General features: G+C 52.9%; 1 long non-coding RNA gene across 4 annotated transcripts; it reads left to right on the top strand.

Moving 5' to 3' along the window:
- Positions 1-476: 476 nt before the first annotated feature.
- Positions 477-11600, top strand: LOC124510005 (uncharacterized). Of its 4 annotated transcripts, none has more exons than XR_006961567.1 (4): positions 477-1497; positions 3096-3201; positions 10162-10544; positions 10692-11600. It is a non-coding gene; the product is annotated as an uncharacterized LOC124510005 (long non-coding RNA). The 4 variants fall into 4 exon arrangements; XR_006961569.1 differs by having other exon boundaries at positions 477-3201; positions 10162-10341; positions 10443-10544; XR_006961568.1 differs by having other exon boundaries at positions 477-3201; positions 10162-10341; positions 10416-10544.
- The last annotated feature ends 3988 nt before the right edge of the window (positions 11601-15588 follow it).

The raw sequence follows: 15588 nt of genomic DNA, 5'->3' as shown, positions 1-15588 counted from the left end.
CGTATTCTTATTTTTCAGACAAGGAGATTGAGGTTCAGAGAGGTTCGGCAGAGCCAAGAAAGTCCACCTTCATAACCACTGTGCAGGACGCTTTTATCCAGCCCCAGGATGCTGGCCCTTGAAGGAAGCAAGGCCTTTTGCACTGTCTTCAATTCCCAGCCTCAAAGCCGTTTTTGACTAACCACCCTGAGCCTGGGCATCGAGGATGGTGTCCACAGTCAAGGCAAACTGGCCGAATCCTGGGCAGATCCCCCGCAAAGGACGGCCGCTCTCTGCCCCTGCCCCCTGTTCTCTCTCTCTACGCCTGCAGCTTGGGCACTTCTCCACCAGCAATCCTCCACGAGGGAAGTAAAGAGCGGAAGTGGGCCTTAGACAGGGCCGGGAGGGTGGGTGGGTGAGCACTGTGGGCGGGAAGGGACAGTCTGGGAAGCCCTGGGGACTTTCCCCTGGGCGGAGATCCTCCCCCAGAAGGGCCAGCCAAGTTACCCAACCGCAGCTCAGCCTCTGCCTGAGTTTCTGGCTCTCTCCTCTGTGTCCAACTTCTCTCACACCCTCTCTGCCTCCCAGCCCCTCCCCTCCTTCTTGGGACCCTTACTCCTCACTGCCCTCACCCTCTCCCTCACAAATTCGTGTGACACAGGCAGGTCTCTAAGAGCCACGCGCCAGCAGGCTTCACCTGAGCACAGCCGGATGCAGACGGGAGCACCTCCTGGTGGAAATGCCAGACCTGAGTTTCTCTCCTTGTGGTTTCCAGGCCTCTGCCTAGCACTAGGCATCCCGAAAACTTCCTTTTTAAGGCTTATCCTCCGTCAGCCCGTAGGCCAGACCTCTTTTTATTTGACTTGGCTCTGGCGAGGGTGGGAGGGAGGCGGCTTGGTAAAAAGGGAAACCAGTCCCTTACAGCAGCACCCCTCGTGAGGCTTTTGGGGGGGTCTCGGGGAGCACAATGGGTGTGAGCCGTGTTGTTTGTTTAAGAGAAAAAAGAGATGCGATGGTCTCCCAACACACGGCAAAGCTCCTCTTCTGTCTCCAGAGTAAGAATAGGCACCATCATCGTAAGTGAAACACACATCCTAAGTGAAATACACTTGGAGACAAAACAATCAGCAAACGCACTTGGTCGGCCCAGGACCCGCGCCACCCGGGGACAGAAAGTACCCACGCTCCCACATTTACACCGACACCCAAGGACCGATGCTGGATGCTCGGGGTTGGCCGCCCCGCAGGGGTTAGAGGGGTTAACCTGTCCCCGCTCCCCCTCCACCGCCCCCCCCTCCCCTCCCTGCCCCTCGTCAGTCTGCTCAGCGTCACTTGTTTTCCTGCCGAGGCGCCCGCTCCTCCCAGCCGCCCGCTGACGTGGCCGCTGGCGCGTCACAGCCCCTGCCGACTGGAAGCTCTGCCCTTATATGGGTGTAGACTCCGGAGGGGCCGGGCGACAGCTGCCCCCATCCCCAGCCAGGCGCTCCGCTTCCAAACAGCTCCCAGGCTGGGGCAAAGGTGAGCCAATTTGGGGAGAGGACGTGGCATTTCTATTTCCTTCGAGAGCTAGAGCCAGAGCCGGAGCAGGAGCGCCCAGGCGGGCAGTCTTGTCACCCAGACGTTAGCTCCCTGCATCGTCCCTCTTTGGGCTTCTCCAGATGAAAGGGGCACAGCTAGGTTGAAATGCAGAGGAGGAATTGGCCTTTAATGGATGCACTCAGTTCCTGAATTCCCCGTGTCCCTGAAGTCCAAGGCTGTGGTGTGGAGGCTAGTGTGTGTAGTGGGAAGGACCTCCTTGCCTCCGCTGGTTGACCTTCAGCCTCCTGATGCCTCCAGGCTCAGTTTCCTTGCTCACAACGTATAGAGGATACTTGCCTTATGGATCAGATGAGCCTTCCACTTGTTGGTGCAAAACAGCTTTGTAAACTGTGAAGCCTTGTGCAAAATGGTGGTCACTTTGTGCCCTGGAAGAACCTGTTCAGATGCCCCTTCTGAAGAAGGCAGGAGCAGAGGGAGGTCCACATGCTGACTCAACCACTAGAACCTGCCTCTCTGGGGCCTCACCCAGCTGCTCTGGGAAGGCCCTTTGACCCTGTTGAAAAGTCTAAGTTTTGTAAACAGAGTCACCTGTGTTTTCCCTGGATCCCAAGGCTGTGAACGGCTGTTTGGGGTCTCTGGTTAGTAAGCAAGTGGTGAGTGAGCTTGCTTGAGATGACCCTTCCGGTTAAACCGGGGAGGGAAACCAGAATTGCCAAAAGCCAGCAGGCCAGCCGTCCTTGTGTGAATGCCTCGCATGGTACTGGATGGGCCTGTCTGACCTCCAAATACAGCTCAGGTGCAGGATTCCCAGGCTCAACACGCTGTTTCCTGCTGGACACCGGCCGACTGCTAGCAACTCGGCTCCAGCCCCTTCCGTTAATTTCAGACTGTGTTTGCGCAATGCTCATCGGCCCACATTTCTCTGTCCACTGGCTGCTTGGCATACGGTGCCTTCCGTGGGCACGCTTCCTCCTCCTTGGCAACTTGAAGTTCCCTGAGGGCAGGGGCCATTTCTCCCCAAGCCAGACCGAAGAGCCCCCACTCTCCAGCCCTGAGACTGGGCACCAAGTCTGCCTCCTTTGATCGCTGGCTCTAAGACAAAAAGGACAAAAGGTGTTCAGATCCGGGGGTCAAGTGGTTGATTTATGAGCCATATGTAAATGGCAGTGAGTCACGGTGAGAACCAGACAGGGCGAATGAATCTCTATAGGGCTTACTCTCCCTGTCTTCCTCCCCAGCCCCTGACTTCAGTGATCCCCATGGAACAGCCTCACTGCCAAGTAGATTGCATGGCGTGCAGGGAGGAACCCTCCTTTGGAGGTGGTTGTCCTCATTAAGGTCAAGGCACTGGGGGGCAACACCCACAGCCATGGTCCCGATGGGTGAACTGCGTTAGCCGAGGTCAGCTGCACTTTAGGTGCTGGCTAAGAGTTGTTCAAAGATGCATTCCAAGATGTATGGGAGATCCGATGCTTTTCCTCACACTTTTCCAGATTCCTCCAGGAGTGGGGCTGGAGAGCGGGGAAGATTTTCCTTCTCATCACTGTCTCTGGCTTTGAGCTCCTGTTTTTCTCCAGGCGGACCAGATTGGGAATCGTCTTGCCGATCCCTGGGTGTTCTCGCTATTGTGAGCTGTGGATTTCAGTCCTTTTCCTTGGTGATTCCTCCTGTTTCTTTCGCAGAGTAAGTCAGCGTTTTCTACTCCCCACCCACACTTCTGAGCCTCCTTATGAATTCAGTGAAATAGTGAAAAGCCTTTGTGTATTTCAGTTCTTAAGCAGAGCCCTTCCTCCTAAGCCGGGCCAGGCTGGACAGGGGTGGTGGCCTTCCTGTACTTCTACGTATTTTTACATAAGGATGCTTACTTACTATAGATTCTTCTTTGAATTCAGAACGTGGGGGGCAGGGAGTTGTTATCTGGCTAGGAGCTTACCCATTCCCACTGAGATCGTCATCCTGCTCAAATCTGGGGGCTCCCCCTTCTCAAAACCCTCTTAGTCCTATCTCCTAGCATTCCTCTCTCCACTCACCTCAGGAGCTTCTGCCAGGGGACCCGCCTCCCTGCCTACAACTCCAGCGCTGGAGGGAGGCAGCAAAAACCACCTGCAGCCATTTGTATGACTCAGAGGACTCAACCCCTGACCCCAAGGGAGTTGTTTGAGCCAAGAGGGAGGGAGGGTAGGAAACTGTCAGCTGAGCACAGAAGGAAAGATGGGAAGGATGTTGCTTGCTATTTTCCCAGCCATTTATCCCTGACTCTGATTACTCCCACTGTCATCGTGGGCTCTCATTAAAGCCCAATTGGGGATGGTACTAACTGCCAACTGAGAATAACTTCAGATCCCTTGGCTCCAATATTCCAGCGTAGGGATTCACACCATAAATTTCTTCTTGAGTTCAGCGTGCGCATGCACACGTGTGTGTGTGTGTGTGTGTGTGTGTGTGTGTGTGTATGTGTGTGTGTGTGTGTGTGTGTGTATGTGTGTGTGTGTGTGTGTGTGTGTGTGTTGGGGGGCGTTAATTTAACAGGCTAACTTGAATGCTTTCTTACGTTTCACAATGGAAACTATATAATGCATGTATTCCTTTTTTGCCTTGGTTTCCTGGAATCTCAAAGATAATTAAGGGGTCAATAAAGGAACTAATTCAAACACATGAGCAAATACCTAACGTTATCTCTCTCCCTCATACTACCAATTGGTTTCTGATCTTTAACATAATATAAGTATATACATATAATTGTCTTCTTTTATATGTGGTTCAGTATTTTAAGCTGTCTCAAATTCTTCTTGGAAGGAAGCAAAATATAAATTATAAGTGATAATAGTTAATATGTACTGGCCACTATTATGTGCCAGGCACTAATCTAAGTACTGTAAACTCTTTAATGCAACAGCTCTATGAAGTAAGAACCACTGTTAGCCTCAGATTATAGATAAAGAAATTAAATAAGAAGAAGGAGGAGGAGGGGGAGGAGGAGGAGGAGGAGAAGAAGAAACAACTAAGCACAGAGAGGTTTAATAACTTGCTTAAGATTGCACAGCTAGAATTTGAGTCCGGGAAGTGTGGATCCAAGGGGGTCAGTCATCAGAACAAGGCTGATTGATCTACTAAGCAGCTAAGACCACCCGTTCTTAATCTGCAGAGAGACTCCTCCCCACCAATTTATTCTTAGTGTTGGGGGTGGATACAGTAAGATTTAGAATCCTTTCCCATCCTTCCCCAGGCCCACCTCCGCCTTTTAGTGCCTTTTCTGACATGTCCATCACTCTATCTGTGCTTACGTTTTCCTTCACTAATATGGGAAGAATAACGTTTTCTCTCTTTCTACATCACTTGCATGGAGATATGAATTCAACCAGATTCACTGAGTCCCTACTATGTGCTGAGGACCAAGGTGTGTGCCAGGCGCTGAAGTACAAAGGTAGAAGCCAGACCCCGCCTTCAAGGGGCCCCAGTGGCACAGGGCTACGCAATGAACCGCAACACCAGCATATGAGCTATGGAGTCATAGACAGAGAAGGAAGTGACTAATTGCAATGGAGAGTTGGAGGTTGTGGTGAATCCAGGAAAGCTTCACAAAGGAGGTAACATAGAAACCAGGCCTTGAAGGAGTGAGTAGCCTTTTTGATGGGCAAAGAAGTGGACAAAGAGAATTCTAGGCTGAGCGCATAATATGAACAAAGACACAGTGGTTTCCAAGGACAAGTGTATGTTTAAGAAACAGAGAATCAGGTTAGTTGAGCTTAGAGACTGGCCCAGATTATAAAGGCCTTGAAGGCCCAACAATGAATTTGAACTTCCTGTAAAGAGCCTTCGAAGGTTTCCAAGCAGGAGAGAGAGAAGATAAACCTGTGGTTAGAAGGAGCTCTTACAACAGAGGATAGACTGAGGAAAGGGCGTGAAGGGGCGTACTCCAGGCAAGAGAGACCGCGTAGGAAATGGTGATTGTTTAGGTGAGATCCGATGGCAGGGAGCGTTAGTGGTGCTGAGTAGAAGATATTTCAAAAGGATGATTGGCAGGGCTTGGCCCCTAACTGGATGTAGGGCATCAGCTCAGGAAGGAGGCCTCCTGGATATCTGCCATCGAATCAGGAGATCTGCAATGTGGCTGGTGATCACATAATCTCCGGGGCCCCCAGGAGTCATCAATGCCGAGCATAGATCACAGATTAGGGAAGAGAGAGGGTGGATCTCCGGGCCACACTCTCTTGTTACAGATATGCAAACTAAGGCTCAGGGCCCCGGACTCCCAGTCTGGCCATCAGCCCTCTTCCCCTGAACCATATGGATCAAACGCTCAGCCTCCCCTGGATCTGAGCCACAGAGCGCTTCACAAACACCTTGGGCCTGGAGCCAGGGGGCTGGAGGAGGGAAGCTCTCCTTCAGATTCTTCCGTGTGTCCCTCTTTCCGGAGTCTGTCTTTCTCCACACTTGAGGCCCCACCCCAGGGAGGGTGGGGGGCTGTCTCTGGCTGTCCCAGCTGTGATGCCAGCTTCCTGCCTGCCCCAGACACTTGGCAGCCCCGGGAGGCCCAGCCCCATTATGGTTCTGCCCAAACAACATCTGCGAAAGCTCTAGCAGTCTCGGGGCCTCTCCTCTTGTTTGCTGTCTGGAGATGAAGGAGGTTGATCCCGGGCCCCCAGGAGTGAGGATGAGGAAGGTTTACAACGTGTCTGCCCTCTAAGTTTGGGAAAGAGGCAATAAATTCAGCTTCAGATCTGCGGCTGCCTCCAAGTCCGTGTGTTCCCCTGATGAGTTTCCGGCACTTTCAGTCACACCTTCTAGTACCATTGGAGAAGACCCAGAGGGTGGAGGTGTGGGAGGTCACATTCTTGGGCGGGGGGGAGGCTCCAGGATAATAGACTTTTAACAGATAGTTTCCATCCTTTTGCTCTGGTGATACGCTTAGGGAGTCACAGAAGCAAACACACACCACTGGGGACCTTTCCAGGCAAATACTGGTCTGGCCATCTGTCCACAGCTCCCCTTCACCCCCACCCACCCCCCCTCCCCAGCTCCTGCCTCACCTCTTCTTTGCTCCCTCGCTCTCATACACCCTCAGCCATCCTGCCTTGCCTTGCCTTTCCCCTACCACAGGCCAGGCTGGCAAAGGAGGGAAGGAAACCAGAGCATCCCTTTGCCCGTGGATGTTAGTGGGTCAGTAGGGCGCAGCAGCTGGGAAGCAACCCTCAAGGGGATAGCTGTCTTTGGGGGAGCAGATTCCCTCCCTCCACGGGGCCTGGCATACCATCACATCAGTTGCGAGTCTGATGAATTAATCACGCTTTCCAGCTCTCTCCCGGAGGGAGGAGAGTGAGAGCGAATCTGCAAGAGCCAGCATGATGCAGAATGATGGAGGGGTGGGGAAGAGGTGAGTTTGGGGAGCGCAAAGCGGGTCCTAGGGGCCCGGGTCCAAGGACCTGAGGCTTCACCCAGAGGTCACCCTGCAGTCTCCCAGTTGACCCCACCCCCACCCCACGCCCAGAGCAGAAGTGGCAGTTCCCTGCCCTGCCCAGCACTCTGGGTCTCCAGCCTCCTGGCTGAGCCTGGCTCTCCTGGGGCCCTCGGTTCGCTTTTCTCCCAAGGCCCTGTCAGGATTACATTTTCACTCCTTCTCCTTGCACCGGTCGCTGTCTGGAAGGCAGACACTGTCATCCACACCCCGCTACGTACGTGCTCTCCCTCTCCGACAATCTGCCTCCCGCAGCCTCCCCTCCAGACCCCTTCATCAGGCCCTCTTCCATGTCCCCCATAGCCTCAACCCCTCCGAGCACTTTCCCTACCTCCTGACCTTAACCGAAGCCAGCTATACCTCGAAGGCCCCCTCGGGGGAGTTTATCTCTGCGTCATACCCCACACCCCTCAGGCTCATGCAATGGGGCAGAGTCCTCCCCACTCGGGGCCACTGCTCCCCATGCCCTTCTCTGAGGTCTGCTCTGTCCCCCTGGAACATCAACTTTGCCTTCCTGCTCACGCCTCATTGACCTAAGATCTTGCCCCTGCAAGCCTCCCAGCTTTTCTCTTTACCCCAAACCCCTGCTATGCACCCCCCCCCCCCCCAGGAAGCTTCAGCATCTGCTTGAGCAGCTGAACTCACTCTGGGCCTGGGCTCTCATTCTCCAAACTCCATGTTGCCTAGTGACCGTGTCCTGCTGTCAGCCTCCAACACTCCCCTGAATCTCCAGAGCCTAGCGCCCAGGGGGTACCTGACGAATACTCCCTGAGTGAGTGAATAAATGAATGCCTGAATGAAGGAAGCGTGTGTCACAAGACGGGAGTCTGGAAAGTGGAAAGAGCACATACTGCGTGGGACATTCAGGGGCTGGTCCATGAAGTTACTTCGAGACTTTGGGCATCTTTCCCCATCTTGTGGCCTCCTTTTCTTCATCTGAAGGATGAAATATTTTGTGTAGATGATTTTTTGAAAACCCTGCTTCTGACCATAACAGGAACTACAGTTTCCTGAGTATCTGGGATATGTAGGCACGGGGCGAAGCGCCCAATAACTCCGTGAAGAACTATGTCCCCATTTTAAAGATGAGAAAGTTGGGGATAAGAGAGATCAAATATTTGCCTTGTCATAAGCTAGTGGGTGGCAGATACGGGATTAGAGTGCAGGCTGGCCAACAAAAGCGAGTATGTCTAAGGGCGCCTGGCTGGCTCAGTTGGTGTATGCCACTCTTGATCTCAGGGTCGTGAGTTCAAGCCCCATGCGGAGCATAGAGCTTACTTAAAAACAAAAGCAAAAACAAAACAAAACGAAAAAACCAAGTACATCCCAATGAGTTTCATATCTTGAGATCAAAGAAGTCTCATGTTCAGAAGGGACCACTGTTTGTGCCTCTAAGCAAGGCCTCTGGTTATTGAAGTCTCTCTGAGGTGGCAGGGGGCGGCCTTCAGAAATCTGGCTGGGGATAAAGGCCTGGCTTTCAGCCTTTGCAAGGGGTCTGCTCCCCACCCATTCAGCTCAGCCAACAATTGTGAAGCAGGTGCTGGGGAGGCTGGTTGGGGAGGGGGTCATTGCCGGGGATACACAGGGATAAAGCAGCTCTTGGTGTCTGAGCAGATACATCGGATAAGTGTGGGCTTGTGCTCTGCGACAGGGCCACAAGCCGCTGCATCATTGCCACTGAGTTCTCGTGACCAGATGCCCGGACCCCTCATCGAACCACTGAATCGGAATCTGAGGGAGAGGCTGCTTCATCTGAATTTTTACCAAGTTCCCCGGGTGATTTGAATGACGGTCCTAGGAAGTCTCATGGTCGAGGGACTTGAATGCCTGATGAGAGGTTTTTAATTAATTCTGTAGGGATTGGGAAACCATCGAAGGTTTTTAAAGCCCCCAAATGACATGATATTATTCAAGGAAAATTAGTTTGGCAAGCAGTCTTCAGCAAGGGTTGAAGTGAGGGGAGCCTGGAAGGCAGGCAAAATACCAGCACTAAGCTATGGCAATGGTCTGGGGGGGGGGCAGAAGGACTGGGGGAGGGAGGGCAATGCCCACAGCAAGGGGTGAAAACAGGAAAGACATTGCTGATGGAGACTTTCTAAGCCTTGGCAACTGATTCTCAGGGGTAGGGGTAAAGAGGTCTGCTGACTAGGGAGAAATAGTAATGCCATTGAGAGAAAAAAAGAAGGGGGGGAGGAGAAAAGAGAGAAGTTTCTTGATTTGTTACATGTTGAGATTAAAATACCAGAAAAATATTTCAAAGATGCCGGGTTCTCAACCGGAAAAAACAGTTGTTGGGAGTTCCGTTGTAAAGTTGGGGTTAGAGATGACGGTTTGGGATTTCTTCTGTATCAGGAGGCGGTATAATTTTTAAAACTGTATCTCCTCGATAAACGGTCACCACCGTGCGGCCTCTGCAGGGACGCGGCACAGAGCGGTAGGGGCCCTGGGAACCCGGGGGACACGCTCCCTAGCTTAGATGCCAAGTCGGCGCTGAGCAGGAACGTGGGACCAGTGTTCACATATTCAGGTTTTTAAAGAGAAATCATAATTTGAGGGTTTTAAAAAATAGGACGCTTCCGACCAGTTAAATGTTGACAACTAATTTTTTTAACTTTTTAAAACATTTTTACTTATTTCTGAGAGACAGAGAGAGATGGAGCACGAGGGAGGGAGGGGCAGAGAGAGAGAGAGGGAGACACAGAATCCGAAGCAGGCTCCAGGCTCCGAGCTGTCAGCACAGAGCCCGACGCGGGGCTCGAACCCGCGGACCGCGAGATCGCGACCTGAGCTGAAGTCGAAGCTTAACTGCCTGAGCCCCCCAGGTGCCCCAACACCTAATTTTTAAAATACTTAAACGCTATGCAGGCCAGACAATATATCTGTGGTCAGCTCCACCTCAGGGGCTTCCAGGTTGTGGCTTTTAAGCTATACAGGTGGCATTTGGGAGAGAGAGTTGAGCAAATGGGCAAGAAACCCGGGACTGTGCTGTGGGGAACATGAGCCTCCCCAGCCCCCCAGCTCACCTGTGGGTGTGCTCAGGGCTTAGAGAGGCCCTGGGTGTTTTTGCCACTGCAAGTCTAGTGGGCTCCCAGCTTCGTGGCAGCAAATGGAACCCGCACCTGCCGTGGCTATTTCTGTTCATCACCTGGAAGTCATGAAGCAGCCGCTGAGGTTCTGATACTTTCCAGATGCCACTTGGGGAAGGAGCCTGCGGCCTTCACCCCACCACCTCCGGTGGCCAGCTCCGCCCTCCTTGTAAAGATGTCCCGCACCTCAGAGCGTCTGAGTCCTGACCGGAGCAGGCATCTTGTTGGCACGTCCTAGATGCTTACCTTCCTATCAGGAAGTTACTCGGTTGCCTAATTTAGGTGGGTGCCTTTTGTACAATCAAATCTTTTTGCTCGGAGCTTCAGAGCAAGTGGAGGAAGGGTTACTTTTTTAGCTTTCCGACTCTTCTCCATCCCTCCAGGGGTTCTCAGAAACTGTCCTCAGGGACTTGGAAATTGTCCAGGCCTGGAGATTAGGAAGCCCTTCGCATACTTATATCTTACCAAGACTTCCTTCAGTCCAGGTGGGTAGTTTTCCACTTAACCCCCAACCCTGATCACCTTTGCATTATCTATTTCCGTTCCTGTTCTCGGTTCACTTTGGGCTGGGGGAAGGGGTTTCAAGGCAGACCATTTGAAAAGGGCTGACACCCTCGCTTTCACGCACGCAGGCTTTGTTAACAGGTTTGAAGGACAGTGTCATTTTCTTCTGTCTTTGTCGCCCGCTTCTCATTGCAAAGAATAACCCCCAGACTGGCCGGCCTCGAGCTGCTCTTGAGAGATAACTTTGTGAGAAGATGGCAGGGGACCCTAAAAGACGTCTGGACATTACCCAGCGACATTGCAGACAGTTGTGAATATGTTTGGCAGTATTTGCGCCCTGATTAGGAAGTGAGGAAGAGGCGTCTCGTCCTCCCTGGGTGGTGTTTCTTATCGGCTCTGGGCAGCAGAGCGGGGCTGTCACCAATGAAGCCTGAAAAGAGGGAAGATCAAATTAGCATCTGTACCAGCCACGCTCAGACCTACCCCGCCAAATATACTCTCCCCGCCAAAACACACACTCCACCAAAACATCCACACTTCACGAAGCGACGTTGCTCAATATATATATTATCATAAGTGCGTTTGAACATCTACGAACACATATCTGTATTCCCTCCTACCCTCAAGCATCAGAGCACACGACACACTGAAGTATATACTCATTCAAATAGTTATGCTGCCCTCCCTATCCGCACTGACACGCACACACACACACACACACACACACACACACCTATAAGAACTACACGCTGCACGGGGTGGGAGTGAGCTGATGTCATTCATCCCCCTAGAATACCTCAGCCCAGCCTCTGCCAGCAGATCGGCTTGCTCAACCTCAGGGTTCTACGTGGGGTCAGGAAACTGAGAGGTAACCTTGGCAATCAAGCCAAGGCCTTGAAGGCCTAACAGGACACTGGGAAAGACAAGAGTCCTCAACAACGATCTGGCTGTTTCTGACTGGGGAATGAGCGGAGAGCAAGGCCTGTGTCAGGACCCTCCCCAGACAAGCTGAGGCCTGAGGAGAGGGACCCCGTCCTGGAGGGAGGGGGGGAGGGTGGGATTTGATCTGAGCAGGGCGGGGTGGGATGCTGTGTGTCACTCTACAGTAAGTCACATAGGTGCCCCGTGCAAGTGGGCATCCAGGACCAGGGGAGTCAGTGGGTCGGGATCACATGGCACCGAAGTTTCTGGTCCAGATGAGGCACAGACTGAGGTCCGCCCCCACCCCCACCACTACCTGCCCACTTGGCAATGGGTGGCGTCACAGGTTAGCACAGTGTATCAGGACATTTCATGTTCAAAATTCAACCCGAGGCCCTTGGGCGGAGAGGAAAGAAATGAATGAAGACGAAGAGGAGGAAGAAGAGGAGAGGGGTAGGGAGGGACCCGCTGCCTTTATCCTGTTGCCCAAATTACACCTGGACCGTGCCAAGGAAAGAGAGGCAGCAGGCAACATGCAAAGGGAAGAAGTGAAATCTGGACTTTTGAGCTCGTAAGGATCCTGGTCCTAGCAACTGAAGGGCAGCTTTGGAAATTTCAAAAAAAAAATTGGACTACTGTAATGTATTTGCCCTGATAAGAAGCTGATCGAGGGGGTGCCTCGGTGGTTGAGTGGCTCAGTTGTTAAGCATCCAACTCTTGGTTTCGGCTCAGGTCATGATCCCGTGGTTTGTGGGAGCAAACCCCTCCTCGGGTTCCTCGCTGAGCGTGAAGCCTTCTTGGGATTCTCTCTCTCTCTCTCTCTCTCTCTCTCTCTCTCTCTCTCTCCCTCTTACCCCCTCTCTCTCAAAATAAATAAATACACTGGGGAAAAAAAAAGGAAACTGAGTGAGAATCCAAATCCTCAGTTGGTCACAACTACACTGCACAGTGACTCGGAAACTTTGAATGTGGGATACCTCAGCCTCCTCTCCCTAGGCTTGTGAGTAGAAAGAAAAGAGACTAGGAAAGTCAGGGGAGTGTCTTCTGGCTCTTACCGATGCCCTACACGAGGCACGTCATCACCAACGAGGAGGCGAAGACCCATCCTGAGCAATGTAGAACAGTTCGCCTCATGTTGTCGCACCGTCCTCTGGAATGACAGCACTAGAGAGATCAGGTGTCGCCCAGGCCAGAACTGTCCAAGGTCCACCACCAAGGAAGTCAGGGGAACGGGGCAGGGAAGTCAGGGGAACTGACCACAGAACTGGGGACCATTCCCCTGTAACAACCGCCCAGGGACTCCATGGGCCAATGAAAAGTGCACCATATTTGAAGTCAACAGATCTCTCCTGGCTCTGTTGAGAACTAGCTGTGTGACTTGGTGAGTGATAAAAAAATCTACACAAGGACAGAGTTCTACTTCCTAAGGCAAAAAAAAAAAAAAAAAAAAAAAAACCCAAAACAACAAAACAAAACAAAAACAGGCAGTCTGTCAAAATACTTTTTTTTTTGCACCAGTTCTAGATAAAAGCAAGGCCCAGAACACCCAGCCCCTGTCGAAGACACACCCAGGAAGATGTTAAGTGTTTTCAGATTCAGGTGCCGAACCACCCTGTCTATACTTTGACCCGTTCCCCTGCCTTCCTTGGCGGTGGACCTTGGACAGTTCTGGCCTGGGCGACACCTGGTCTGTCTAGATGTTGCAGCAGAGGTGATCCTGTTTCCATTCCCAGCCCTGTTTTCTGTAACACAGCGTTTTCCTCTCAGCGAGCAGAGGTGAGGGTTTCATTGGGCCCCATCCAGGTTCAGGGAGGAGCTGGCGAGGGGGCCATCTAAAGAGATGTGTTCCAGTGTGTCTTCATGGGCCATATGAAGCATTGGAGTAGAATATTTGAAATCTAAACTGCCCTGGACAAATGTAGGACAAATGAGTATAGTAACCTGTTTTCAAGCAGCCTGCAGACGGTTGTTGAGATAAGATGTCAACCTCTAAAAATACCCCTAATAACACCAAACCACAGACTATGAGTGCCACATAAATGGTATGGATAACATTAATTCTGTAGTGGGAGAATGGTCGGTGCGGGTTTTGAGAGTGGAAGACCAAGCTTCAGCTGGGCCTTCGGGAGTGTGGGGGTTTGGGAGAGGTGAGAAGGAGGCAGCGAGGTGTCCAGGGCAGAATGGCATGAGCCACAGTGCACCAGAGCCCGGCACATTCAGGCACACCTGGAACGGGGGCTATGTTACAGGGCAGGGCTGGGGATCACGGGCAAAATGCTGGGGGCTCTGGGCTGCAGAGCCTGATGCTTAGAGAACAGCAAGGAGGATGAGCCTAGAGCACAAAGTGGCAGAAACCTAAAAAGGTGGATGGGGCCAAATTCCGAAAGATCTTAATATTAGGCAAAGGAGTCCAGATGAATGGGGGTGGAGGGTGCCTCAGAATGATCTGAGCTAAAGAGCAAGTGAATGCAGACCTGTTGGAATGCAGCTCTACCAACAGCAGGAAGGGTCATTTGGGGATGGCGTTTGACAAGTCTACTGCAGTCATCTAGATATGAAGAAGCAACTGGTCTTGGGGCCAGATCTGAGGAGCCAAGTACAAGAAGTCAGAGGTGAGTGTGAGTTTTCAGGGCGGAGTGCCTGGGGAAGGGAAGGCATCTCTGACAGCCATGGACATCAGGAAGGGAGCTGGAAAAGACCGTGGGCTTAGACTGACACTGTGCTGGTGGCTGGACACCCACGGGGCAGGAGAGAGCAGGTGGGGGGAGCAGCAGGATGAAAGGACACCAGGACAGACTATGCAGATTCGAAAGTCAGTTGTGAAAAAGTAAGCAGAGTGGACGACATGAATAGGGTTTCTGTGAGGAAGGCAAGTGGAGAGAACAGGGAGAGGAGGGAAGGGCCACAGAGAGGGAACAGGGGCAAGAAGGGGTCCAGGCGGACACAGCAGGGGAAGGAGGCTGAGAAGCCTGGTGCCAGGTGCCCCTGAAAAGGAGGAGAAACTGCTTCCTGAGGTGGTCAGCAGGGCCCAGAGTCCAAGGAAAGTGAGAATTTACAGAGGCCACTGGGTTTGACTCATTTAACAAATACGTATGGGGCACCCACGTATGCCAGACTCCGGGATGTGGGTTCGAAGTTCTCTGCCCATCCAGTGGACATCTGCCCAGCGCCTGTGACCGGGCCAGGTCCTGACGGTCCTGCATGTGGATCTCGGACACTGAGGCTGGGTTCTTTCCCCCAAGAGCCCATGTTTACAAAAGCTTCAATCCACAAGGAGGAAGGACATGAGGGAGGGCTGGGGGAAGAGGGGAGGAGGAGGAAAAGGGAGTGGCCAGGAAAATGTGTGCAGTTGAGAGCAGACCACTTATTCAAAAATTTTGGCATTCAAAGGAAGGCGAGACTAGAAAAATAACTTGCGGGGACAGAAAAGTCTTGCAACACTGCTCCCACCCTTCCGCCTCAAACAGGTAAGACTTGGATGCTAGCAGGCAAGAGAAAAGGCATCGGTGCAGAGGAAGGGCAGAACATGTTTGGGGGAGACGGGATTATTGCCTAAGTAAATACAAGACTTGGTCCACATTTCCGAAGAGCCCAGAGAAACCTATTTAACAAACAGGGCAAAGCGGTTAAAAGGTGACGAAGCGTCCGAGTGATTGGTTCTGACCGTGGGCGTTGGAAAATGTGGGAGCCAGAGAAGGGGCCGCGTGGGAGAGAGAGGTGTTATCAGCGGAGGCTTCTTGGAGGAGGCGGCCGGTGACCTAAATCTGGAAGGACCGGCGGAGAGGAGAGGAGGTCCAGGCATTCTGGCCGCGAACTGGACGCAGCACTCCTCCGCCCAGAGGCTTCGGCCCCTCCCCGGCTCCCCTTTTCTCCCGGCGCCTCCCTCGGCCCGCAAGCCCGGCTCAGGTTCCCAGCACTGACGTCAGCGGGCGATGACCTCAGCGCAGGGGAGGCGGCGGGGGCGGAGGCGGGGGCGGGGGCAGGGGCTAGCGGCCTCGCGGCCCCGGGAGCGCGCGGGGCGGGGCCAGGCGGGCGTCAGGCCACGCCCCCATCCGCTGGCAGTAGCCAATGGGCGCCGGCGCGGGCTCCCCCGCCTCTCGGAAT

Source organism: Lynx rufus, unplaced genomic scaffold, assembly GCF_022079265.1.
Source record: "Lynx rufus isolate CCGP_SWC_20201006 ecotype Redwood Valley unplaced genomic scaffold, mLynRuf1.p SCAF_15, whole genome shotgun sequence".
NCBI lineage: Eukaryota > Metazoa > Chordata > Mammalia > Carnivora > Felidae > Lynx > Lynx rufus.
This window is presented reverse-complemented; position numbering and strand designations above follow the sequence as displayed.